Consider the following 27892-nt stretch of genomic DNA (forward strand, 5'->3'; position numbering starts at 1 on the left):
GTACATACAACAACACAGAAGAAACCTGCTCGTTCCAAACAAAAAAAGTAAGAACAATACTACAATACCACGATAATATTCTAACTGTTACTCAAACACGCTGTGGGGTTCATTCATGGAATTTGTGCGCCGAAATCAGGGATTTATGCACCATTGTGCCCACAAATCCCCATTTGTTAAACAGGGATTTGCGGGCAGAATGGTACACAAATCCCCATTGTTCGGCCCACAAATTGCATAAATCAGCCCCTAGAATGTTAGTATTGCAGAACAGAGAACTGTTTTAATTCTATACCATTAGATTTAGTATGAGTGTTTCTCCTCATCACTAGCTTATTTTGTATTGTCATCTGAACCCCAGTATAGTAACACACAAATACAAGAACAGCCTTCCCAACTAGTTGTAGCTGCCCATTGCACAATCACACACCTCCACATACGTCCTTACCATCATACACAGACAATCATGCACACAGCACACATACATTGCAGAACAGCCCAACCCATACCTTCTTTTTTTCCAACATACCCCAAAGAATGCATACCAAAAATCAAGTCCGTAGAAAGCAACACAGAAGTAGAGCAAATCAAAATAAAAGTGTCCAAAATAGCATCCATCTCTAGCAGAATGTGTAAAAAAGTTCAAACAAAAGATCCAATAGAGTCATTAAGCGAAACAAAACAAGCTTCCAGTACAAAAAAGTTGCCTCCTTTTTCAAAATGTAAAACGAAATAGAAAGTGATTAAGAAGAATTCAGCTACCACTACAGTTAACACTGCTCCTATAAATCTTGATTTAGTGTCAAGTAACTATACCAAAAAATATATTTTACAAAAAAAAAGTCCTTCAGAATCTTATAAAAACAGGAGAGAAATCATGCACAACCCATAAAACCTACCGTAGAAAAATAATCTTAGAAGCTCTCATAGACAGGGCAATCCTTCTCAAAAGGACATTATTTATTTTACTGCTAAACAGAATGAAACCACTAACCAAAACTAACTACTAAACTACAAAAAAGACTTCTCAATAAACGTAATGTTAACAAAAATGACTTCCTAAATATCTGTAGAGGTGAATGGAGTCACACCATGAGCACAGAACCATATTTCAATGAAGAAGCATACAAACAAAAGCAAACAAACACAATTGCCATACATAGCAGTGCTTGAGGGCATGAAAAATGTAATAATACCATAATGGAACAAGAAATGCTGCTTACAAAAATATCCCCAGAAAAATCATTATCACCTCTCCAACCGACTGAACCAAAGTGTCCAGTGTACAAATGGCAGTGTACGTCAATGTGTAACATTGACAAAAAATCTTTCAAATCTTTAATCCAGTTCCTCAATCAGTATGTGAAAGGCAAAGATAAATTCAAAATTAAACTGCTACAAAATATGGGTACCTGTCCAGTGCGCAAATACAGAAGACTACAAGGACATTCATTAGCCCACATTTCAGGAGGTATTTGCAAAAGCACCTTCCATCATATCAAAATGATATCAACACATCATTCAACTAAAATAAATCTTGTCCATAAACTGTACTATGCTAAAAGGCCAGCTTTAGCATTAGGCAATTTAAATAACAATCTTCTACATGGTACAGCCAAAGACATACTCGAAGAAATATAGCATATCTAGAGAAAATATTTTGGAAGTGAAAGCCACTTACAAAATACAATAGATTTACAACAGACTAGGAACAATTGTACAAATGGCAACCTTCCACTACACACATACAATAAAGAAATACTAAAATGTAAATATGCATCTGCTGAAGTACCAAAAATGTGTGTGTGTGTGTTGCCGCAGAACTTTTTATGAAAGTAGCACAAAAACTGTAGACATAACATACAAAATAGAAAACAATGAAGATTACAAATGGTTTGAATTAGCTCTCTACCTTATAGCAGAAAACAAATGCAAAATAAATGACCCCTTAATACTTTGCAGTTACTGCACTTCAAAACTTGACAACAACCAAACTCCTTCACGTGCTATCACAAATAACTTGTAATTATTCCCACTACCAAAACCCCTGCAACAACTCAATTTATATGAGAGCATCACAATTCAAACAATGCATTCATTTCAAGCAATAATACGCCTTCAACCAAAAACATCAAAATTACCTCCCTCTGAATTAGTGAAAGACATTCGTGGCAAACTAGTTTATTTACCATTAGATCTGAAAGAAAATGTACACACTCTGGGAGTGCAACGTCCAATAGATCAATCATTATAGTCTTAGTAAATGGTGTACCTACAAAAGACAAAATAAATTGGCAACAACTCGTAGACTTACATAAATTTAGACATGCCTTGAAATATCTAAAAGACAATCATGAATACTACCATGAAATTAAAATTGAAGAAAACGTGAGGAAAACCACTGAAATAATTCAAGAGTCACCAGAAACTGGTCAATTTGAAGTTCTAGATCATGCTACAGTATCCAATATTTTAGACCATTATACAATTCATCCATTACACTCTAAAGACACCATAGATGATGCACTAGAAACGTACCAAATGCGACAAACCAAAGGATCACCAATCAGGCATATGGGAAAAAAGTATAGAAGCACGTGTTTTTCCTCTACTCTTTCCTACTGGGAAAGGAGGAAGGTACGGTGATAGACCCACTCAGATAACAGCATCAGAATACCGCTCATTACTAATATATTCTGAAGATCCCATATTTAGACAAAATGTGGAATACATATTCCACCTACTCTTTGAAAGTGAACTAGCAACTTTATGCTACGGAGTTGCACACACATTGAAATCAGGTACCCATTTTCAAACTATGTCAGCTAGGCAATTACTACAAAAAGTGCACGAAAAAGAGGAGGTTCTACAATCAAGCATTACAAATCTGTTAGCAAACATGCGTGGTACAAAATAATACTGGTTCCGACGTCACAGAGATGTACGCTGTATGAAAAGAAACCTTGGGCCACCCACTTGGTTTGTTACATTAAGTCGGACAGAATATGCATGGGGAAGATTTACATGATTTCTTACGCATATTAAACAAAAACAAAACAAACATATATGTACTAACACCTGGAGAACTCTGCTCTCTAGATCCTGTTAATGATTCAAGATATTTCCATCATCGCTTCATTGCTATGCTATACTTTCCTTGTAATAAAACTGATCCTCCCCTCAGAGAAATGCAACACTTCTTTTGGAGAAACAATACCAAGCCAGATGAGCACACATATCCACCTGCTTTTATGGATACAAGATGCTCCTATATTTGGTCAAGACAGTGATGCCACTGTTTTACAGTTTATCGAAAAATATGTCACTTGTGAAATTCCTTCACAAATAGTGATCTTCATGCACAAATTTTACAATTTCAAAGACACAAATGTCAGAAATATTGTTGTTGCAAATACAAAAACAAAGGGAAATACTACACCAAATGCCATTTTGTTTTCCGTCGACCAGTTACAGCAAAAGGTCAAGTAAACAACTTCATGTCTTCAGTTATACATAGTGTTAAAGGTGCATCACATAAGAACACATATTACATAAAAAGAACAGAAGAATCAAAATATATCAATGATTACAATGCAATCATTGCTCCCCTATGTAATGCAAACATACATGTGCAGTACATTGCAGACAATTCTACTGCAGTTGCACGATATGTTACAGCATACTTAACCAAAGCAGAAAAAAAACAGAGCTTCAAGACCTCTGGGATGACCTATCATTGGACAAAATACTGTCTTAGAAATTTAACAGCTTAGGCATAAAAATGCTCTCTAATAGAGAATGTGGCTGCTATGAACCTGCAGACCATTTAACTGGTAATGCTTTGTATGGAAAATTTGAAAGTATAGTATGGCTAAGTCTTGGTCCTGCAAAATCTAGAAAAAGAGTTCTCAAATCATACGAGGAAATAGAAACAATAGCCAAAAATGATCCCAACAGCCAAGGCATTTAGAAAAACAATTTACTAGACACATACTACCCAAGCAGGAGTACCAATTTGGAAACCATGTGTCTATAACACACAGCCCAAAACTTCACATACAAAAATAATATAAAACCAGATGTAAACAAAGGTAGATACAGAGTAACAAATTGTGAAGGCATCTTAGTGAAACTTACCAAACAAAGCTTAATTAATCATATCAAATTGTCATTAAAAAACTCCTCAACATAAAGAACTTTATTACATGTCCCTGCTACAACTTTTTAAACCATGGAGAAAAGAAGAATAGTTACCATATATCTATGACTCCTATGAAGACGTGTTCAAAGCAAATGAAAGCACTATAACAGATGTAAACTTTACACTGTACAAAACAATGTTGCACAATGAACCGCAGCAAGAAGAAGAACTCCAGGCCCAACTAGATAAGGACACTCCAGACAGTAGTCAACCTTCTGTAACAGGAACCCAAGAACCACTGGGACTGCCACTAATAGCAAATGAGGCAGAATTAGCTATGACAGAAGTAGAAAACACCATGTCTTACTATGAAGAAAATACAGAAGACTTAACTGTACTGAAATCAAAACTGAACAATGAGCAGCGTAGCATTTTCAAGAAGTAACCAAAGAAATTGAACATGGTGTACAACATGAAAATAAAAAGTGTACCTGCCAAAATTACAAACCTATACTACTATAAGTCAGTGGTCAAGCTGGTTCAGGAAAAACATTCTTAATTAAAATCATCAGCAAGTTCCTTCAATTGACAAACAACAAACTGTCAGCTGCTGTAAGTGCCCCCACATGTTTAGCTGCCTGTCAAGGCGTCTTCAAACTTGCCCGGCGCAGAGGCAGCACAAACTCCTGCCTCCCCGTAGGGTCTTGGCACCTGGACCTGATAGGAAACACAGGCTACCGCAACCCGCCGGGGAAAGAGGGTTAGGGTCCGTAGAGTGGATGGGTAGGGGGTTTTAGGTTCACAGGAAAAAGGTTTAGGGAGAGGTTTAGGATGGGAATGGGAATTTTAGGGAAAGATGCTCCTCAGCTCCTGCCGCCCCATCCACTGTTCGTTCTCGTGGTGAGTTCTCCGCCCACTCATTCAATCCTCAGTCATACCATTACCAGCTATTGGGAGCCTTTGTGGTGGAGCTTGGAACCACTACAGGAGCTTTTGCTTGGAGCTCTAACCACAACTTGTTGCACCAAAATAGCGTTAGCATGAGCTTTGTATTCCCCACTGCATTCTCTTCAAGCAGTTATCAAAAGCTTGTGCTAACGTGCGCAATTACACAATATCACTAGTCATTACATAGCACCTTGGGGTATTACAGAGTACCTGAAAGCTTAGACAATATATACTTTAGTAAAGAACCAGAAATGCACTTAGCTGCGGGTTGTGAGCTTGTTCTCCTTGACGCGGCACGGGAAGTCCCCGAACGTTCGTAGCGAGCTCCGCTGGAAAATACCAAAAATACAATGAGCGTGTGCTGGGTCAGACTACACGTTCTTACACTGACTTGTGCTCCCAAACCACTATGTGACCCGCTGGTGTGCTCGAATCGGGTTGTCTTCACCTGTGGTTCCGCACACATGCCTCCTGCCCTGCCCCGTAGGAGACTTGAAATTGTACGTCTCGGGTTGCCTCACCCGGAACGTTACCCTCAGTCACCCCTACATATGCACTCTGCATGCGGGTTATTGTTCAGCCATACTTTGCGGTCCGAACCGCCAAAATCCTATGTCTGCATGCACCGCGACCTCAGCCGCTTCGTTAGTCTTTCTCCCTGCACGCGGAAAATATCAAGAAGCACTTATCTTAAGTTGGTGCAGGGCCTGTGCTGAGTTCAGGCGTGTGAAATGCCCCGCGAAGGCTGGCCCTGAGCGGAGCGCTGGGAAACACGTCCGTTCTCCTCTGAAGCCGGAATAGCAAGCAGTGAAGCGTGGGCGCGGTTCGCGCATGCGCTGTTCGTTGGGCGTAGCCCGTGTGCAGATCTTTTCCTCCCAGCAGGCTTGTAAAGCACACAGCCTGCTGGGATATGCAGTCTCTTGATGTTTCTTAGCCCCTGCATACTTTGCCTGCAATAGGGATGGAACAGCGTCCTTATGTACAGCATATAAGGTTTACACAGAGGCTTCACAGGGCTTTGGTGACTGTGGGATACTAGTTTCCTACATGAAGTGCTGCTAATCTGCCCAGCCCTGACACTGCCTATATCATAGGCGGTGTCACTTTCATCCGATTACTACTCCATCCAGTAGAACACTAAAAAAAAATTAGATTATTACAAACTTTCTACAGAAGCTGCAATGGAACTACGCAGAGTTTTGAAACAAATGAAAATGCTACTAATAGATGAAATGACATGGTCTCCAACCTAATGTTTGCTTTGATTCACCTCAGATTACAAGAAGTTCTCAAAACAGACTACGAAGAGCTCTTTGGAGGAAAACACATTATTGTTTTCGGAGATCTTCTTCAATTGACACCAGTGAAAGGTGAACCTATTTTTAAAACCTTAGGGCACAAACTCTGCCGTAAAACTGTTGGCAGCATAGGAAATGTCAACCTTTGGCAACATTTCCAATACAGAGAATTAACAGAAAACATGTGCCAGTCTGCAGACCTCACATATGCTAACATTTTAAAAAGTATTAGAGTTGGTGTACTATCTCAAGAAGCACAATCAATATTAAAAACCCTGTACATTCATGCACTCTATGGCCATAACTCATGTGCTACTGATGTCAGGGAACAATTAGCACACAAAAAACTCTATCTCCAACACAGCTGGTTTGGAGAAAATGTTAAAATTATCTTTAAACTGTAGAGTAATGCTTAAACGTAACCTTGACGTGGAGCAAGGACTAGTTAATGGAGCACTTGGTACAGTTTTTGTCTTTCAAACATACCCACGTGACAACAACATTCAGGTTGTCAATATTCTCTTTAACAAACTATCAGAAGTTAAAAGGATAGGATGCTCAACAGCCCGATTCCTTCTTTTCAAAGACATGTATGTATGCAGAGAACAATTTTCTCTAACTCCAGCATACGCAGTCACCACTCACAAATCACAAGGTCTTACCCTAGATAAAGCATTGATAGATATTGGGAACACAGTCTTTAAAGAAGGCATGAGCTACGGAGCACTATCACGCTTACGTACACTTGACAGTCGATTTCTAATCAACTTTGATGCAAGTAAAGTAAATGCTGATATTCCTTGCATTCTACAATACAATAGACTATGTTCACTGTACACCCCATCTAAAAACCTATCCTGTTCCACAAAAAGCAAAACATTGTAAAAGAAAACTACTTCAAACTGAAATGAAACAGGATCTCGCTGCAAATCCTCCAAAGAGAGTAGAAGAAGCTAATACTTCATCAATTACTACAACCAAAGAAGAATCTACTACTCAAAGTAACGCAGGTACTTCTTCAAAGAAGCAACACACACTTAGAAGAAATGACTTGGTCACAGAACTATCAGGTCCATTCAAATTTTCAAATATAATTGGTGTAAATTGCTACGCAAATGTAGCAATACATATTCTATTCCAATTGACACCAATTATTGACACCATATACTTACACAATGCAGACAAATGTTAGTCCTTGATAGAAATGAAACCAACAACCCTGACAACACATACAGTGATCATGGAATTATTCAAGAATTGGACTACTGTGCTGGAATGTCATAACTGCTGTACCCATATGCAGGCAGCTTGGCCTTGTTGTACCTGTTTGCCACCCCCTGTGTGTGCAGCTGGTCGGTGTCCCCCCGGCCCACCCCCTCCAGGAGTTAGTTACACCACACATTGTGCTGTTGTTGGCAATAGAAAGGCTGTGGTTTTTATTGGTACAGATATGGTTATTGGTAACAGTAACAATACTTGCATATCATATCATATACCCTTTTGGGTGCCGGGTGCTGAGGTTCTCCCCTCCGACCCGTGCCGCCTTCGCTGTCCCACGACTTGTGTTTCTGGTCACCATGCAGTGACCTAATTTCTCTTCCCTTCTTCTCTTCTCCTTATTTCTGGGGTGGGAGGTAGTTTGGGAAAAAGTGAGTTTTGGAAGGCACTGAGGTCACTGTGCACTTCCCTTTGTGTTTTGGGTCCCTGTGTAGGGTTCACAAAACTGCTGGTGTCTTGTCCACCAGCGCTGTCCTTATATGCACGTAGGTGCTTTCTTGGGGGCTGTAACCCAGCCCCCAGGCCGGCACGGCGCCGACTGTCTCAGTCCCCCACCCCTTAGGGGATGGGGGTACCTTTTGCTCTGGTAGAGCTTCCTGCCGTTTGTCTTGGATGGCTTCTCCCACCTCTTTGTGTTGCGGACGAGCAAGGTGTGAAATCACACCCTGCCCGTCTGTTCTTCTTGTCCCCGAGACAGCGTGTCTCTGAGAAAGTTTTGCACAGCGTGGGGGGCATTGGCCTGAGCAGGCCTGCGCCCCCCACCCTGGGCCTGCTGTCATGGTACAGCCATTACCCCGTCTTGCCTGGGTGCCCTGCGGCGTTCCCCATAACTGCTGTACCCATATGCCAGCAGCTCGGCCTTGTTGTACCTGTTTGCCACCCCCTGTGTGTGCAGCTGGCCGGTGTCCCCCCGGCCCACCCCCCCAGGAGTTAGTTACACCACACATTGTGCTGTTGTTGGCAATAAAAAGGCTGTGGTTTTTATTGGTACAGATATGGTTATTGGTAACAGTAACAATACTTGCATATCATATCATATACCCTTTTGGGTGCCGGGTCCTGAGGTTCTCCCCCCCAACCCGTGCCGCCACACATAGACCGTTTTTTGGCGGTCTGTGTTCCCCCCAAAAGCTTCCTTATTTGCATCCCCTATTTGCTAGTGTGTCTGTGATTTCTCTGTAGAAATGTTCCATCCCGCGTGTTGATAAGTGTGTTCCATTCATGTGGAACAGTTCAGGGTCACCTAAAGTTATGGCAGGGTGTTTAATAAAACCTATGCCCCTGGAGATACAGAATTTTTCCATGCTTCTGTTTACTTTTCTCCTGGATTCGTCTATGGATTTATAACAATTTGCCCCCTGCCATATTTTTCTGGGTAGGATTGCTGAAAAATATATTTCTGTCTTCTTCCAATTGTGCGCAATCCCTGCTAGGGAATATCATGTCTTCGTAAACGTTCTCCTGCCTGTTTTTACTAAATCATTTCCCCCTAGATGTATTATTAAATATTCTGGGGTGTCTCTGTAGGCCACTAACCCAGCCAGTTTGTCATGCACGTCATTCCATAGTAGGCCCCTGTAACCCCACCAGGATGCAATCGTGTTTTTAAATTGTGTGCCGTCTTTGGTTTCCTCAGCCCAGCATCCCGTCCTGAAAACGAACAAGTGTCCTATTATCCAGGCAGATTTCAAAGAGGTTCTCTGTTCTGTTGTGTCATCTGCAGGGGGAATGAAAAAAGGGGGGGTGAATAGAAAGTTGTGCTATATTAGCTCCGGTCTGATGTATCGTTTAAAACAATCCGATTTCTACCCCCCTATCTTTTTAATTTGTTGTGCACCCAGCCCTCCTTGCCATGCAGAGGTTGCTGCACCAATTCTAAATGAGTGAGTGCCAAATTTCTTAGGGTCCCAGCCTGCTCTGCTAATCGCTTTCATGAGCACTCCCTTAAATTGATAATGGCTTAGTGCCGTGGCGTCCCTATGTATTAGGGATCTCCCCCCCACTTTCGGTCGTAGTGCATAGTACTGGTTGGTAATGCACACCGGGCAGTTGGCTGCATCGTCTATGCAACAAATATTTATGACTCTTTTTGCTCCCGTTTTTGAGCGTTTTATATTGATGCATACGCATTCTTTGCTTACCCTGTTTTCCATGATCCCCAAGCCGTTGTTTGCTGTTTTGCTGGACGCTATCAGTTCCCCCACTCTGAAGGCCCCGAAGTAAGCCAGAAAAAAGGCTGCTTTAAACAATAATACCTCGTAGGGGTGTGTGCATATGTCTACAAGCAAAGCCGTGATTTTTAAAAATTTTGGAAAATCTAGTGGGCGGCGGGTATCTATCTGTGGCTTTTCCCCAGCCTTTCATTGCATATGCGATTAGTGTGCTGTGGGTACTATCCGAATCCCCCCATATCTTTGAAAAATACGAGATTGCTCCTAAATGCCTTTTGGACCACTCTTTCTTAAAACCTTGCTCATGCGCCCATTGTAGAAAGATCTCTATGCCTTTCTGTGTTATCAGTTCTACATGCTTTAAACCTGTTATTTTAAACACTTACTGTATTGTGCCGTGGTACTACTGGCAAGAGCCTTGTCTGCCATCTTTTCTAGGAACCCCGTCGCAGGGTTCTTGTTTCTTGTAGGCTGCAAGCAGCTGGCACCCGTTGTTGAGATGCCTGTTTGTTGTAGCACCCGGTTCCCTGTGCTCTTTCTCACAGGTGATGATGCTGTTTTTTCTATTTGTCCATGATTCTCCAGCAGTCTGCTGGAATCTGTGTTCCCTTCTCGCTGGCGTGTGGTGCTAGTTCCCGGAATCTGGACCACTGAAAGCGAGATAAGGCATCAGCAATGTTATCAGCCCCAGCGATGTGCCTTGCTCTAATAATTATATTTTTGTGTAATGTGGGTGCTGTGATAGCTCGCAGCACTTTGAGCACTTTGTGGCATTTTGTGGTTCTCCTGTTTAGGATCCCTACTACTGCCATGTTGTTGCACCATATCATGAGCTCGATGTTGGCTAGCTGATGGGCCCATATGTTGATGGTTAACCAGATTGGGAATATCTCCAATAATGTGATGTTTTTTACCCATCCTGCTGTGTGCCAATACTCTGGCCATAGGCCCGCCAACCACTCTTTGCCCAATATGGCCCCGTAGCCCCTGCTGCCAGCTGCGTCTGTATAGAGCACCCTTTTTCCTTTGGTGTTAACTGGTGTGCGCCAGAGTGTGATCCCGTTGTATGTCTCCAGGAAATTGTTCCAGATCTTTAAATCTTCTTTAACCTCCTTTCCTAGCCTGACGTGCCTGTGTGGTTTTCCGCATGCCTTGGCATTCCACTCTAGGTTCCTGGAGAAGACTCTTCCTTGTGGGATGACTCTTGCCGCAAAATTTAGACTCCCTGCTAGCGATTGTAGCTCCTTTACTGTACCTTTGTCTTTGTCGCATAGTTCTTGTATTTTACTTTTTAGTTCTATAACTTTGTTCCTTGGTATTCTGCATACCCCTGCTGTGGAATCTATCTCTATCCCCAAGAATATAATGCTGGTGGATGGGAGTGTTGTTTTCTCTTTTGCTAATGGGATCCCCCATTGTTTAGCCATGTTTTGTAGCTCTGTTAAAGCTTTGTTGCAATCGTCCGATTTTTCTGTACCTATGACCAAGAAATCGTCTAGATAATGGATCACCCTGGCGTCAGGCATTTGTTTTTGGAAAGCCCATTGGAAAAATGAGCTGAATTGTTCAAATAGGGCGCATGATACTGCACATCCCATTGGTAAGCAGCGGTCCACATAAAATTTGTTGTCAAATGAAAACCCAAACCAGCGCTTGGAGCTGGGGTGGACCGGCAGTAGTCTAAAAGCCGATTCTATATCCAATTTGGCCATCAAAGCGTTCTTACCGCAAACCTGGATTAGCCTGAGTGCCTCTTGGAAATGGGTGTAAGTGACAGCTGACTCCGTGTGTGGAATCCCGTCATTGAGTGAATTGCCTTTGGGATAAGATAAATGATGAATCAATCTCCACTTTCCTTGCTCTTTTTTAGGTACTAAACCTACTGGTGATACCAAAAATTCTGAAAACGGCATAATGTCCCAAGGTCCCGCTATTCTACCCAACTGCAATTCTTTGTCTAATTTTTCTTTTATTACTTTTGGGTTGTCTTGTGCTGATTTTAAGTTTTTTGGGATCCTCTCTGACCCTGTCCCCTTGAAAGGGATTACGAAACCATCTGTGAAACCTGTCCATATTGCTGTACTGATTGTTTTGTCGGGATAGTCCCTTATTGCTTTGTAAAAGTGGTGATGATTTATCAGTGTTTTGCCGGGCTCTAGTTTTATTACTGTCCCGCTAGCGTTCCTCTTTCTTAGAATTTTTTGACGGGAGTCGGGTGCAGTTACATGTGGGGTGCTCGCCCCCACAGTTGGTGCAGGTGTTTTTGTACCAACACTCCTTCCCCCATTTACACTGGTTCTTCCCATAATTCCTGCATGGTATGTTGGTTTTTGAGAGGTGGTTGCTTTTATTCTGACCCCAGGCATTTGACTTAGCCGCCCATGGCTGATTCTTCCGAAAGGGCTGCTCGTTCTTCTTATGCCTCTCGTTTTCTTGCCCTCGACTATTGGATTGTGACTGGGGTTTTCTAGTGTTTCTGCCTGTGGGTTGTGTCACCTCCTCCTCGGATGTTAGTTCCCCGTTCATTATGTGGAGGTCATTCTGGACTTCGTCCCATTCTATTGCTGTTCTTTCAGACATACTTCTTCTGAATCTTATGTCATATGCTAACCAAATCTTTCCCCTCTGTGTTGTTTTTACCTCTCTTATTTTATCCACGTATGCCCATAACTTTATACCATCCCCTGGACATTTTTCCTGGTAGATGCTTGTGAGGACGGCGAACGCCTTGAACCAATTGTCCCAAGTTTGTTCCACCTGTGCATTTCTTGCTATGGCCTTCTCCTCTATCTTTTTGGGGTCCCGGAATGCATCTCTGCCTTTGCGTTGGGCTTCAATTAGTGAGAAAATCTCGATAAATTCTTTTTGCCAGATAGCTTCCTTAATCGTTATGTCTATGTTCCATGCTAAAGATTTTTTATATCTATTGAGTATCTTTGTCTCAAAATTCTTGAATCTCAGCTCTAACTGCGCATTGCTGAGAGTTATGATGTCCCCATTGATGTTGCTGCCTACGCCAACTGGGTCTGCTATGTTATTAATGGGATTAGCCCATGCTTGTAAAGGCCCCTGTGCCCCATTGGGGACTGCTGTGCCTCCTCCCGTGCCTGTTGACTCTGTGGGTGTGAGGTTTTCCACTATTATTGTGGGTTCAAGTGGGCTGTCCTGCGCCTCCCTCTCCTCTGCTGGATTTATTTGTTTGCCCCTTAACTCTGATATACTTTGTTGCATGACCTTAATGCTTTCACATAATGCAGACAAATTTCTATTCATTTTACCTCCTCCGCTGTAATCTGCTGATCTGCTCTTCTTTGCCGGTGCAGGGGAGATGTCTTCCTCGCTTGTTGGCTGTGCTTGACTTCCCTTTGGCATCCCGTACATATTTTCTCGTACCGAGGCCCAACCATAGACTTTTGCTGCCTCTACTGCTGCCTGTAATAGTGGGGATATTATCTTCTTTGTTGTGTCTTTCGGTGCCTGTCGTTTCCTTTTTAGCGCCATCTTCCTATTGGATAGAAAAATTGCTTTGCTGATTATGACAAAAATACTTTAGTTCCCCGTGCTGGGATACTGTTGTTTTGTTAAGCAATCTGTGTCCCCCGTAATTTGGGTACTGTGTTCTGTGCCCCGTATTTGGGGCACTGCTCCCTGTGTTTTGTAGCCCTCTGTTTTCCCCGTATTTTTGAGGAAATGTAGTTGGTACTGTGCTTTGTCTTGTGCCAGTATATTAACAGTTTTGTATTTGAGCGCTGCTCCTGTGATTTACTGTAGGTAAAACAGGCTTGCTCTTAAGAGCCTTTTCAAAAGGGGGTTGAAACCCGTGATTGCCGTGACTCTCGCGCTATCTTGGCCACCGACTACTATAACTTTGCATTTCACATGTGCTATGAAATGACAAAATCGGAAAAATTGTTTTTGAAACGCTCTTTGTTAATAACAACCAAATTGAGAGGGCGTGGGTCGTGAGAACCGTGATTGTCGTGACTCGAATGTTATATTGCCCAAAAATGTAAACATCTGAACAAATGCTTATGAATACCCATGATGTGTGCTGCTTATTTATCGACCTCTGCCAGGGTTTGAACCGTAGTCAGCTGTCTCAGCACGAGACGTCAGAGCGGGAACTCTACTAGCTGAGCTATTCAACTGGGTGACGCTTGTTCCAACCTTTGGCTGCTGATAAGCACACGTGCGAGCGGCCGTGCTTTAAAACCTGCGTTCGCATGCACTGTCCTGCTGTCACGTAAGCTCTACCTGCTTTCAATAGGAAAATGTAAGGGCAGGGGGGGGGGGCAGTGCGTTTTCTGTATGTTTAAATTAATTTAGCGTTTATGTAGCGCTGCTGACCCTCGGGTGTCTGAGCGGTGCTTTATGTTGACCACATTGTGTGGTGCTTCTTTATCGACCGCTGGGGGGGATGCGGGCCGATTTTGCCTCTGTAGGGATTTAAAATTGCATCTGCCGGCTCTGTACGGATGTCGAGGCAAGTGCACTGCTTGCGGTGCCACTTGGCCGGCCTGTGGGGAAGGATGAAGGAAATGTGGATCCTTCTGCAAAATGAAACGGCTGATTTTTTGACACCGCAGGGACTCAAAACTGTGTTGGCAGGCTCTGTAGTGTGAGCAAGCTACTCGCTGTGCTATCTGAGTGACTGTTAATTAATAAACCCCCCCATTAGTCCAACAAACAATTTTAAAACCCGGCTGTTTCTATGTCCGTCCCGCGCCGACTCGTTTCTCCTGCGTGGCTTTAGGCTTTTGCTGCCGGAGCGTGACTTACTTCGAGATGCTGCCGCCGACTCGAATTTGGGCGATGACGCTCTCTTGTTGCTTGAATAAGTCACGGTTCCTCAGCCTGGGCGTTGCTGTAGCCCTGCGCTGTTAGGTCTGTTGTCCTGCGGTCTTCGGACTGATGAAAGGGGTTTAAACTGCTGCCGTCTGTGTTCTGCCGGTGCGGGTGTACCAGGACAATGATACCCCACCGGCCGGGATGCTTTGAGCTCTTCACCAAAGCCCGAGTCAACACGCTGAGTAACCAGCAAAATTGATTCGAGAAAAGTGATTTTTGGAAGGCACTGAGGTCACAGTGCACTTCCCTTTGTATTTTGGGTCCCCGTGTAGGGTCCACAAAACTGCTGGTGTCTTGTCCACCAGCGCTGTCCTTATATGCACGTAGGTGCTTTCTTGGGGGCTGTAACCCAGCCCCCAGGCCGGCACGGCGCTGACTGTCTGAGTCCCCCACCCCTTAGGGGATGGGGGCACCTTTTGCTCTGGTAGAGCTTCCTGCCGTTTGTCTTGGGTGTCTTCTCCCACCTCTTTGTTTTGCGGACGAGCAAGGTGTGAAATCACACCCTGCCCGTCCGTTCTTCTTGTCCCAGAGACAGCGTGTCTCTGACAAAGTATTGCACCGCGTGGGGGGTGTTGGCCCGAGCGGGCCTGCGCCCCCCACCCTGGGCCTGCTGTCATGGTGCAGCCGTTACCCCGTCTTGCCTGGGTGCCCTGCGGCATTCCCCAAATTCACTATAAACTCACAAGAAGATCCACAAGAATTTCTAATGTACTTACTACAAGTACTGGAAAACAAAAACATACCTATAAATGAAATCTTTCAGATTTCATACATGTGGAAAGATACATGCACTCTCTGTAACCATGTGGCACAGGAACAAATCCCTAATGAATGCTTTGTGTATGTATCAATACCTAACTGTGAATACATTCCATTTCAGCAACTTGTACAAAATGCAAACCATGGTAGATTATGTACTACCTGCAATTCAGATAATCACTCCACCTTACAAATACAAGCACATAGTAAATACATAATACTAATGATTTTACCTTACAATGCAGATGGTACCAAAAACAACTGCAAGCTGACTGGATTCACGCATGGTCAAGTATCACTTGGTAAGAAAACCTTCACAAAAATAGGTATAATCTACCACGCAGAAGCCACAACCAATGCAGGTCACTACACTACATATATAAAAAAGAATTGTGGATGGTTCAAATTAAATGATAGTACCATTACTCTAAAGCAGAGATTACCAGCAAATCTTATAAACGCTTATTTAATATTCCTAAAACCAAAATGTAATAACTAATCTGTGAATTACCATTAACAAAACTTCAATTAGAAATCTATATATAGTTAGAATACGCCAACAGATATCTAACTGCCCCAAGATTCTGCAACAACCAAACAGATAAATCAGTACCACTAAAATATAAGAAGAAATAAACAGTTAGAATACGCAACTGGTATCTAACTGCCCCAAAAATCTGCAACAACCCAACAGATAGATGAGTAACTTGAAAATATAAATAAAAAACTATAACCAGTTAGAATACACCAACAGGTATCTAACTGCCCCAAAAAATCAGCAACAAGCCAACAGATAGAACATTAGCCAGAAACAAGAAAGAAACACTGAAAACAAAGAAATACATATATTGTACCATAACAAAAAAAGGTTTTTTTAATCCAGCATGGATTTTCTTTTTTAATCCAGCACAGAACCTATGATTTAATAAACAAACACAGAAACTGAGCAAATTGCACAGTACACTGGTTTGTAAACTACTAAATATGAGGGTCGAAATAATGCAGAAATATGTATTATGCAATGCAATAACTCATTATGAACTACCTACACTAACATGATCTTTTCTTTTATCACAGAAATTGAAAAAGAATATCTGCTCCAGATACACAAGTCATGATGAAAATATATCCAATCACAAAAAATCAAACAGTAAGGATACAATAATTCAACTCACAAATACTGCTCCATAACACAATCATTGAAGCAAACATCTAACCATACACCACAATCCAAAATGTCCCTTCCATGGATATGCTATACTGCAGTGCTTGTTACCAAACTCTACAATCTTAATTGCATGATTTAGCCAAAACGTCCCATACAAACTATACAAATCAAACAGTACACAAACTGTAGATATGTGGATATTTGATGGATGTTTGATTCTATGGGTGTGTTATTCTTCAGTGGTTGTGACCAGGGCCTAGAGTCTTGGGTGCATGGCCTACGGCCTACGCCCTTCGGCCATGCACCTGAGACTCTAGGCCCTGGCCACAACCACTGCAGCATAACACACCCATAGGAGCAAACATTTTAACTGTGCTATATTGGCTACTTATACAGGATATTAAATACAATCAACACTGTACTAACAACCCAAAACCAATATCATACTAAAGTAAAATTGCCAGAAGTGCATTTTTTATGTCCTCGGACAGTCACGGTGACCGCGGACATGACAAACACATCAGGGGCACCTGCCACCTAAACAGATACAGCATTTGACCCATCTCTTACTGCCCCACCCTCTGCAAGCACTCTTAAACACCAACACACTCCCCAAAGTTGTATTTTCCCCATTTGACGCCACGCTCTCCACAGATGTCTGCAGATCCAAGATGGAGGACACATCAAAACAATATGACGCACCTCACTCTGCAACCCAGCCAATCAGCGAACACGTTGTATGTCCGCAGACATGACGCAAGTCGATTAGCCAATCAGTGTCCTGTCCGAGGAGTGAACAGGGAAATGTGTCCGCGGAGCGGGCATAGATATCACTAATTTTTTTAGACCTACTTCTTGGTCATTTTAAAAAATACTACTGGACGGATTTACACCAAATTTTAAAAAGCATGCTTTCAGGACCAAGCCGCTGCTGCTGCCGCATATTTTGTGCAGATCCATCCAGCAGCTTGAGCCGTAGGCGTGAGCAAAGAGTTTTCCCATTAACTCTATGGGAAAATGAAATTTTGGGACCCCCTAATAACTTTGCCCCCCCCTGCACCAAACCTCACTAAACTTTGCAAGAAAAAATCAAAGTGGCCCATATACTTTTTTTTGCAATGTTTGGTGAGGATTCATCCAAGGGGAGCAAAGTTATAAGCCACCCAAAAAGTGCTCTTCCTATGGGATTAGCACCTTAACCATAACTACACGGCCACTACCGTGGGCCGTGTAATATGTAACGTTAAGGTGAGAACATTATGCAACTATATCCTGAAAATTCAGCTACAGCCACCTTAACTTTGGGCCCTCTGTTGCACAGCCTATGACCACAATGAATTGCATGTTTTGATTTACAATGTATTACTCACCTTAATGTCCCTGCTACTAAAGTTTTTTCTTTGAATTTCAAGGATTTTTTTATTTGTTATACCATACATAGTTGACATTAATAATACAGACAATTGAGCTAATGAAAACAATATACATTGCGTAGAAAGTAAAATAAAAAGAAATTGTGCAACCACACACCCCAAATAAACCTGTTCTTAAACAACTTTATTTGCATATTTACTGAACTTTTTAAAGTTTTTACATTTTTATGAACCTTTGATGAATAGAACATTATCAAAGCGTTACAGTATCTGTGTACAAACACTACGCTCAATATATCCCAAAATAAATCTTTACAAGTCTACTGCCCACATATATAAGCAGATCATTATTAATATTGGTTTTAATGGTTATATAGCTGTGGCTAACAAGATGCATGTGAGGCAAAATGCAGCAACGACTGGGAGGGTTTACCCACAGCTTCCACAGGGAATACCATGGCTATAATGAAATACATAAGGATATGGCGTTTTTTTAACACACACACACTGTATTGAAAGGATAATTTGAAGGTCTTTGATCCATAAAAACAGCATGTGATTTTACAGTCTATTTTTATAACTGAAAAATTGGCCCTGAAAAGGAATGTTTTGGGGGTAAGGAAAAAGTGGTAGAAACTGGGAAGGGAAAAACACTAGGATTCATACATGATATGATATGATATGATATGTTTATTTATAGTGCGTCTATACACAAGTGTTTCAAGGCGTGACAACGCATGGGAGGGGAACAAGGAGGCGACAAGAAAATGATCTTACTATGTCCAGTGACATTGAGATCGCACAAGTGTAGGGAAGAGGAAAGGGGAGAAGTGCAAGGGGGAAGGAGAGGAGGAGCAAGTGCAGGACATAGGATCGAAACATTAAAAAAACAAGAAGTGCAGCCAGCAGGTGGCAGTGCAGAGGTTAAGTGCAGACAGCAAGTGTTTGATAGTGCAGGTAGGGGGACTCTAGGATTGTAGACACAGCCACAAGTGCAGGGTTGCCAGGCAGCAGTGCAGGTGTACAACTAGGAGAGCAGGGACCTGGGCCCAAGGTTCAGAGGGTAGCCAGGTATACAGTGCATATAATTTTGTAAATTTTCTTTTCTTCTGAAGAATGAGGTGAAAAAATGGGGACTTAAAACTGTTCCTAGCATTGGCAATTGGCGGTATGTACTGAAAGAGCCTTGCCCCAAGCGTCTAGGGTGCCACCTCCCACCTGAATCAAGCTATCACAGGTTTTGGACATCACAATATAAAGTTAGAATGATTGGGTGCAGGCAAGATGGACTGAGGTTGAGTGTTAATTGGTGGAAAATAGCTAGGAACAGCATTAGAAGTCTGGGGCGCAGATGATAAATACTTCTTTGCTGATCCATTTCCACACGCTTTGACCTTATGTTTCACATGTGCCTTCCTATATGATTAATCCACTTCATCCCAACAAACATGGACAAGATGTTTAATTAACGTGGACGTCCCCAAGCTTTGGGGCGACTTGTGAGAAGATTGCATCGGAAAAACCTTACCATAGAAATTAAACATGACCTCCTCAATCTCGATTCTCGACCTGGGGTCTGACTGTGGTACGGCTTGACGAGTAGTGAGGTCCGTGATTACAGGAAGACATTGTGAGGTCCTTTCCTCGCTTGTCAAGAACAGCAGAGAGAGCTCCAATCCAGCACAGAGCTGATCATATGTGTTGGCGTTGGGCTTGGCTATCGGCTATATCACTTCAGGTATCATCAGGTCCTGGTACCATTGCTGGTGCTGTTTGAATAGCAGCAGATGACTGGTGAGTTGATCAGGACGTGTGTGTGACACCATGCTGAGAAACATTTATCAGCAATTTCTCTGAGGGGTCCACGCTATGGTGGGGTAACCCCATCACAGTGTATATAACTGAGCTCAGTGACTGCAGGACGAGAGTGTCCTTTGAGCTATGCTCAGTGCTGGCATTCACCAATAGTGTGTGGCAACCAACTGCTACCTTTATCACACTTAATATTTAATACTTATATTTTTTTTAACACCCAATGTGCTATATTGTGTTATACTCTGTAACTAATTTATTAGGGGTCGGACAACTGATTTGTTCAATTGCCATCCACCATTTTAATACTCATCTGCTCTGCACCATTGAATAGAGGTTGTGCCTCTGGCACTAGCAGAGCTCTAGTACCCTGAGGAATTAGTAAAGCTTGGTAGATTGGAAGCAGGGATTTAACGGCCATACCCTGCACCAAAACATCATCCCTGTATTGGCAAGAGTATTGAGTGATTTTGCTTCCTTTTAAAAGGTGGAACTAACTGTGTGTTAGTGAGGCGCAATGTTTGTCTGTGACGTTACTTTCAAGTTTTGTTGGCAGAGCCTGGAAATGGAAAACAAACAAAAAGGCAAACAAATCTATAACTTACGTAACAAAAAGAAAGGGTTAACACACAATGAAGGGTGTCACAAAGTAAAAGTGGTGACACAAGGACATTTTAGTAAAAAGGAAGTGAGCAAGAAGTCAACTGGGGAGGTAAGCAACAAACCAGAGATGATGAAGAAAATGATGGCATATTTCCACCCAAGAAACAAAAAATAATAAAACGTCAGAGATGGAGGAGGTAACAGGTGGAACGCTTTGTCAATATGCCTCCAGATAAACAGAAATTGACAACAATTCACTGTTGAAACATTGCAAACAAACATAGCTGCACAGGTACTACCCCCCCAACATAAAGACTTGGTTACCGCAGATACACCAATATGGTTGGGATCGTAAAACAAACAGTTGAGGAGTCCAGTGTGTGATTGAGCACGATGCCACCGCTGTTTGAAAAGAGATGGAGGAGACCAACTCCTCTATGGGGCAGATGACGGTGATCACGACCATGCAATTCACCATTAAAATATTATTAAAATTGGGTGGCAGGCTTAATGATGAAATTAATATAGATGGAGCGACTTTGAAGAACATCAAGGTTATGTTGACAGCAACTAAAGAGACAGGATCACCTATTGGCCAGAATTCTGAAAAGCAAAAACTAGAGGGGACTGGTGGTGATGGACAATCCAAAGTAGTAGTTATTGAACCACAACGGCTCCCTCAAACAGTTGATGATACGAAAGTTCTTTCCAACATATGAGTCGGAGACAACGATGCCTGTTGAAAATAAGAAACCCTCAACTGAAATTGAGACTGAGGGCGGGTTAAAATGACAACTATGCCCCGCCCAAAGTACCTTCCATAACATTAAGAAAAAGATTGAAGAAAAAAAAGGGAAATTAGCAAAGCTGGCAATTTAACTAATTGTCTCTTAAGGAATCAGCAGGAGGATGATTTGGGTCAGAAGAGTGAAGAATCTGATGAAATCACCACAGATACTGAAATATGTGCTGATACAGTAATTGAAAGATGTACTACTCCGGAGTCCAAACAAATTAAAAAAAAATGGTAAAAGTATGATCGAATGGTAATGACCCTCTGGTGAGTGACCTGAAAGTGAACTATAAAGAAATCGTAACTGATGTACTGGCAGTCACCAGTATATGTATATATTCAAACATGAAAGATCAACCTATCAATAGATCAGTGGTCCTGAGTATCTTGGCACAGATTCATCAGTTACGGACATTGAGTACTAATGACTTGGAATGTGTGGAAATTATTAAAGATACTAAAATAAATAATTTGATCCTTTGTGTGCCTCTAGGGTTATTGCGGACCTGATTAGAACATATTCACTAGTCTTTCCCAAATTTGGTTTTATGTTATTCAATCATTTGCCAGTTGTCACACATATGAAACAGAAACAGCCATTTAAAGCCCTCTTGGGACACAAGAATCAACCAAATCAACCAGAGTCCCCTTCACTTAAAGACAAAAAACAGATTAACGACCAAAAGGGATGGGACTAGCTGGTGAAATGTATTCCACAAGCCTTGGGAAAACAAAACTGAATCACATTCCTGACATGGAATACTAGGGGCTGTTATCTTTAGCTGGATCCAGACTGATCATTGCAATTGTTGGAAGCAAATGAAGTAGTTGTGATAGAGGAAAGTTGGGTGATGAATGATTTAATCATGGTTGGATATGTCATATATCAAAATAAGGCTGAAAGAGGTCCAAGAGGCAGACCCTTTGGAGGGTTGGTCACAGGTGTTATACAGGCACTTGAAAGTAAAATGATTGAGATATTTCCAGACTTGATGCATGCATTAGCCATTGAAATGATTTTTCACAGTGTAGGTACAAAAAGAAGGGTGTTGCTGCTTGACATATATGATCCGCCCGGTGGAAGTAAAACCAAGGACATTCATCAGTGTATATTGAGACTGTTAATGGCCTGGGTTAATGGGTAGAGTGATGTTATAGTCCTAGGAGGTGACCTAAATGCCTATTTCCATGATGCTGCAGAGATTGAGGCAAATGAACGGGTGATGGCAACAGTACAGTCAATGCAGAGCAATACAAATAGGTCAGGAAGAAAATTGTCAATGTTTCTGAGTGAATCTGACTTGCTCACTTTGAATGTCAGAACTATAGGTGATATCCCAGAGGTGTGTAGTTGGCATGGGTTAACTAAGGAAACTACCTAAGATCACATATACTGTACTCTAAACCTCATTCCCTATGACAAGAATCTTAGAGTAACTTCTTATAGCGATAATGACTATTGCCAATTATAGTGTACTTGGTAACCTCTGTGGAAACTAAAATCAGTTCCCCAATGTGGGAGGAGAGGTGAATATAGGGAGAAATAAAATAAGATGGAATGAACGAAAATGTAGTTCGAATGATTACTTTTATGACTAATTTGGCCATACCAGACAGTAGGATATGGCTGTTAAAAGTGCAGATGCAATTGAAGTGTGAATCACGAAATTGAAAAGAAAAATGTGCAATTGTCACTATGCCTGTAGCATTTCAAGTGACAAGGCCAATTATTAAAAAAAAAGCCCAATGAGATCGGCCGCTTGCCAAAAAAAAGAGGAATGTGTTAGATGACATTGTAAAAAAGGTTCTGATTAAGAAAGTAAAAAATGGTTATACAAATTGGCTAAAAAGTCACAGATGCTCTCTGAAGAATGATCAACAGCAAAACATGTTAAAATGATTGGCTGGGGTTAAGGTAAGGCTGGTATGAGAGGCACTGAATGTCCACTGATGTAATAATCACAGAACCATGGTTAACCCGATCCCAGAGTCAACTTGGGTTGCATACATAGGGGAGATATTTGTTCATAATGAACAATGTAGTGTGCCTGAAGTAGGGAGGACAATTACACAATTTGAACTCAAATTTTACCTGGTTGATATTATCATAATGCTATCTAAATTTAAATGTTCAAAATCAACAGTCAAAATAGTTTGCCCATTCTCTTTTAAAACAAAATCTGGAACAGTGGGCCGAGATTTAGTTGGTTCTATTTCAGAAGGTTTGTGAAGATGGGGTGATCCCGAGTTCTTGGAAGAGAGCTGTGCTGATACCCATTTCCAAGAAGGGATGCAGAAAGCTGCCTATGAATTATTGTCTGCTCTCATGTATAGGCATTATAGGCATTACTGGGAAGCTTTTTACCTACCAACCTTTAAAAGCCCTACAAGAATGGGCTGAACATCCCATAATATTCTGCTACTGGATTCACTGGTTGGTAATGCAAGATATAAAGGGGCATTTCCACTGTACGTCCTCTACATGGATCTAAAATCCACCTTTGATACAGTGAATCGTAAGATATTATGGAGGAAATTGCAGAAATTGGGTATTGCTCTGTGGTTTTTGGAGGCAATTGTACAGTTGCATGAATCAACTCGAGTACATGCGAAGATGGATTGTGGGGGAGCCAGCACAGAAGAGATGTACATTAATAAGGGGGTTAAGCAGGGATGTGTACTGGCTCCCCTATTGTTTAACATCCATATAGCCAATCTTCACATCCAGTTGGAGGGTGTTAATTGTAGTCCACCAAAGTTGGGTGGTGAGCATGTATGGTGGCTGTCCTATGCAGACGCCATTGTACTATTTGATCATATGTTTGTGGGTCTGCCCAGGCCAGCAACAGAATTGCATACATTTGCAAATACCAACTAGCTGGTGGTCAATATCGAAAAAAAAAAAAAACTGGTTTGCTATGGGAAAGGCTGGAGTGCAGCCCCTCTGCTGGTAGGAAATGGAGGGATTCAAAGGATAAAATCATATAGGCATTTGGGTGTGGAATATGGAGATGGAAAGTATACCGAACTAAAGACTAATAGAGAGCAGAGGGCCATTGTTCTGACACTATTGATTAAGAAAGTTGCTACTGAAAATGCTGGGTATAGTTATGTGGGTGGACAATGATTTGTTCCTGCTTTTACCTTTGGCCTTGAGGCATTGTGTATGTGCTGTTTTTGATGGCTTAAGTCAATAGGATGCCTATTTTGGAAATTAGTGTTGAGTTTGGCAAGATCGATCCCTATGGTAATGATTCACCTGGAATTTGGCTTAATGTCATTAGAAGCAGAGGTACAGAAAATAAGAACATCATGTAGGAAAGATCCAAAAAGATAGAATATAAAAGACCAAAGGGGAAATTTGGTCAAATTTCAGCCAAATAAACATTGTTAATAGCTGAAAAATTCCTCCAAATACCTCATTCAGTGGCATTATAGTGAACAAGGAGGGCAAGGGCTTTGTTGGTGTCCCCGCACCCTTGTTCACTATAATGTCAGCAGTGGTTGCAGTGGTGTCCCCCAAACCTGTTCGCATAAAGTTAAAAAAAAGAAAAAGACCCTGCGGCATTGGTTCCCGATCATGGACGTGAATGAGACCAGGCGTTGCAGGGACACAGCGAGTCAGCAGCACATAGCGGAGTGTGCTCCCAACGGGTAAGTAAGGGTGTGGATGGGATCGGTTATGCGAAATGGCTGCAGGAGGAAATACAAAATGCCATTTTCAAACAAATAACATTCCTTCAGTTCTTCCTCGGTCCCTTTCTGATACAGACAATTCACCCAAATTCATCACGTATAACAAGGCTATGAAAAAATCAAATAGTGTATTACTAAATAAAATGGGCAAAGAAATGGAAAAACAAACGAAGGGAATGAGTCTGGTTGGGTGGGCAAAGTCAGTAATGGAATTATTTGTAAAAATAGACTGATCACCTGACTGGTCACAAGAATATCGTGTACTAAAAGAGGAATTTGAACACAAGTTGAAAGACTGGGACTGGGTTGATAACTTTACTAATATGGAAAACTTGAGAAGATATCCATCACACAATCTGAGGCAATAAAAATATTTTAGACCCCCAGAGTATTTTAAGAATTGTCTGGCATTGCAAGTATGTACATTTGACCTGTTAACAAGATTTGACCACTTACCCACATTGACCACTCTTGGGCCAATCAATGATGTTCCCCATGGACTATGATTATGGATGGTAAAATAGCCAGTAAGATAGCTCAAAGGTTGAGCGCTCGCTGCTGAGATCTGACCATGATCTGCAAGTTGCAGGTTCAAATCCTGGCAAAGCCAACTCAGCATTTCATCCTTCAGAGGTCGATAAATGAGTACCAATTTTGGTTGGGTGATATTGTATTTAAATATGTGCTCTGTAAATCGCTTTGGATTAAGGCACTATATAAATAAACACATCATCATCATGTTGCATATGTAAAGACACTTGCGCACAAGAAAGTGCATGAAATGTGTTGACAGTGTTTGGAAGATGATGGGAATACAGGTTAGATTTTTGTGGGTCCTTTTGTACACAACCTTACGACAATTAGCACTGATGCCTTTTGGAGGTATTGTATTAATTCTGGTAACAGCAGCTTGTTGATTGCCTTGTACAATGTGTGAAAGATGTAAGTGAAATTATAAATGAATTTTAGGATAAATGTGAATCCTGTTTTAAATTTGTAAATACATTTTATGAAGATGAAACTTGTTGTTGAAATGAGGTATGTGAAATAGTTTTTGGCACTAATAGCACATTATATTAAATAAAAAAAGAAAAGAGGTGCTTGTGAGAGGGGTATAACAACGATAAGCGATATAGCCAACCGGGATGTACTTTTTCCATACGTGCAGGTACGCCCAAGCACAATGGCATGTCTGCGCCTAAATTATTGACTAATCGCCTGAGTGAACTAGGAAACACACCTGCAGGTGGCTGTAGCCGTTTCGAGGGAAGGCCCAATCACTTGAAAGCTACTTTGATGTGTCTATGTGGCTTTGTGCCTGTTTTCCTACAGCCAATCGGATCACGGGCTGCACTCCCCCACTTAGCCGTGTAAACAAATGACCCAGTCACATGCTGTGGCAATGCTGATGCAGATATACCCCAATGCCGTGTGAAGAAATCTGTGTGAAATCACCAAATGGGATGTCGAGCTCATTCAACAGGGCTTTGTGCCTTTGCACCAGCCAATCATATCACATGCTGTTGCTGTGCATCTGCACATGATTCCTATCCACCTCAATGAAAGGATTAATCACATGTTGTGGTTTATTGACCCGGATACGTCCATGCTGTGTGACAAAATCAGTACATGAAAAATCATCAAATAGGATGTCAAGATCCTTCAACACAAGTACGCATCTTCGCGCCTGATGCACCAGCCAATCATATCACAAACTGCTGCTGCATGTCTACGCGTGATGCCTATCTGCGTCAACGAACAGCCAATCACACGTTGCAGTGTATTCATGCGGATACGCCCATGCCATGTGACGAAATCCGCACATGTGAAATCACCCATTAGGACGTTGAGCTCCTTCAGCACAGCTAAGCATCCTCGCCCCTGATGCGCCAGCCAATCATTTCACAAGCTGTTGCTGTGCAACTATATGTGATTCGTATCGGTGTCAACGAATTGACCAATCACACGTTGCAGTATATTAACGCAGATAAACCCATGCCATGTGATGAAATCTGTGCATGTGAAATCACCAATTAGGTTGTCAAACTCCTTCAATGTGGCTACGCATATTAGCCGCTGATGCGCCAGCCACTTGTGATTGTGCGTCTACACATGATTTCTATCAGCATCAACGAACAGACCAATCATATGTTACTGTGTATGGACATGTGCACGCCCGTGCCATATGATGAAATCCACATGTGCGAAAGTGACCAATCAGAGCGCACTGCAATGTGTGGTAGTCATCCGACCCACAAAAAATATGTTTATACTGATAATTGCTAAAGTGCTTGTTATTGAAAGAATTATAAAGTAACTGCACAAACTTTTGGTGTTTTAATCCTTTAATTGCTCCTCCTTTTTAACCACTTTTCACCTAATCCTCTTTTCCCTTGTCATTTGTCAGTGTGTGTATTTTTTGTTTTACCTTTTTTTCTTTTTTTAACGTTTTTCATTTTTGTGGCATTGGGCTTCATTTCAACTGTGCAGGTCTGGTTACAACGGTGCCGGTAAGCCTACCGGGACAGTTGTTACCAGACCGGCACAGTACGACTCTGCAGGTGGGTGCCGACCCATCTGCAAGGGTCAGATGTGGCGGGCGGAACGGCAACTGCCCGCAGAGTTTCACAGAAGCACCAGCACCATTATAAACAGTGCCAGTGCTTCCATGTTCCCCATTCCCATGGAGTCTTTAGGAATGGGGACTTAAAAAATGACTGTCGCCTGACTTCTCGGCCGTCGGGGTTGTAATACCCTGGTGTTAGCGGGAAGTTAGGCACCAGTAATTTTTTTTGGGTCTGGTGGCAAGCAGCCGGTATCACCGACAGATACGTAATGAGGCCCATTGTCTTTTTAGTGATGTCATTTTTGTTATTTTACATTTTCCTCCCCAGTTGGATATTCCAACTTGTCTAACCACAACCATGACAACAGCATCAGCAGCGATGACAATGTCATCTGGGTCTCCAATCTATCACCACCCAGGAAGAAAGCCACCGGAATA

The sequence above is a fragment of the Ambystoma mexicanum genome, chromosome 1p (genome assembly GCF_040938575.1).
Source record: "Ambystoma mexicanum isolate Mex_15411 chromosome 1p, UKY_AmexF1_1, whole genome shotgun sequence".
Lineage (NCBI taxonomy): Eukaryota > Metazoa > Chordata > Amphibia > Caudata > Ambystomatidae > Ambystoma > Ambystoma mexicanum.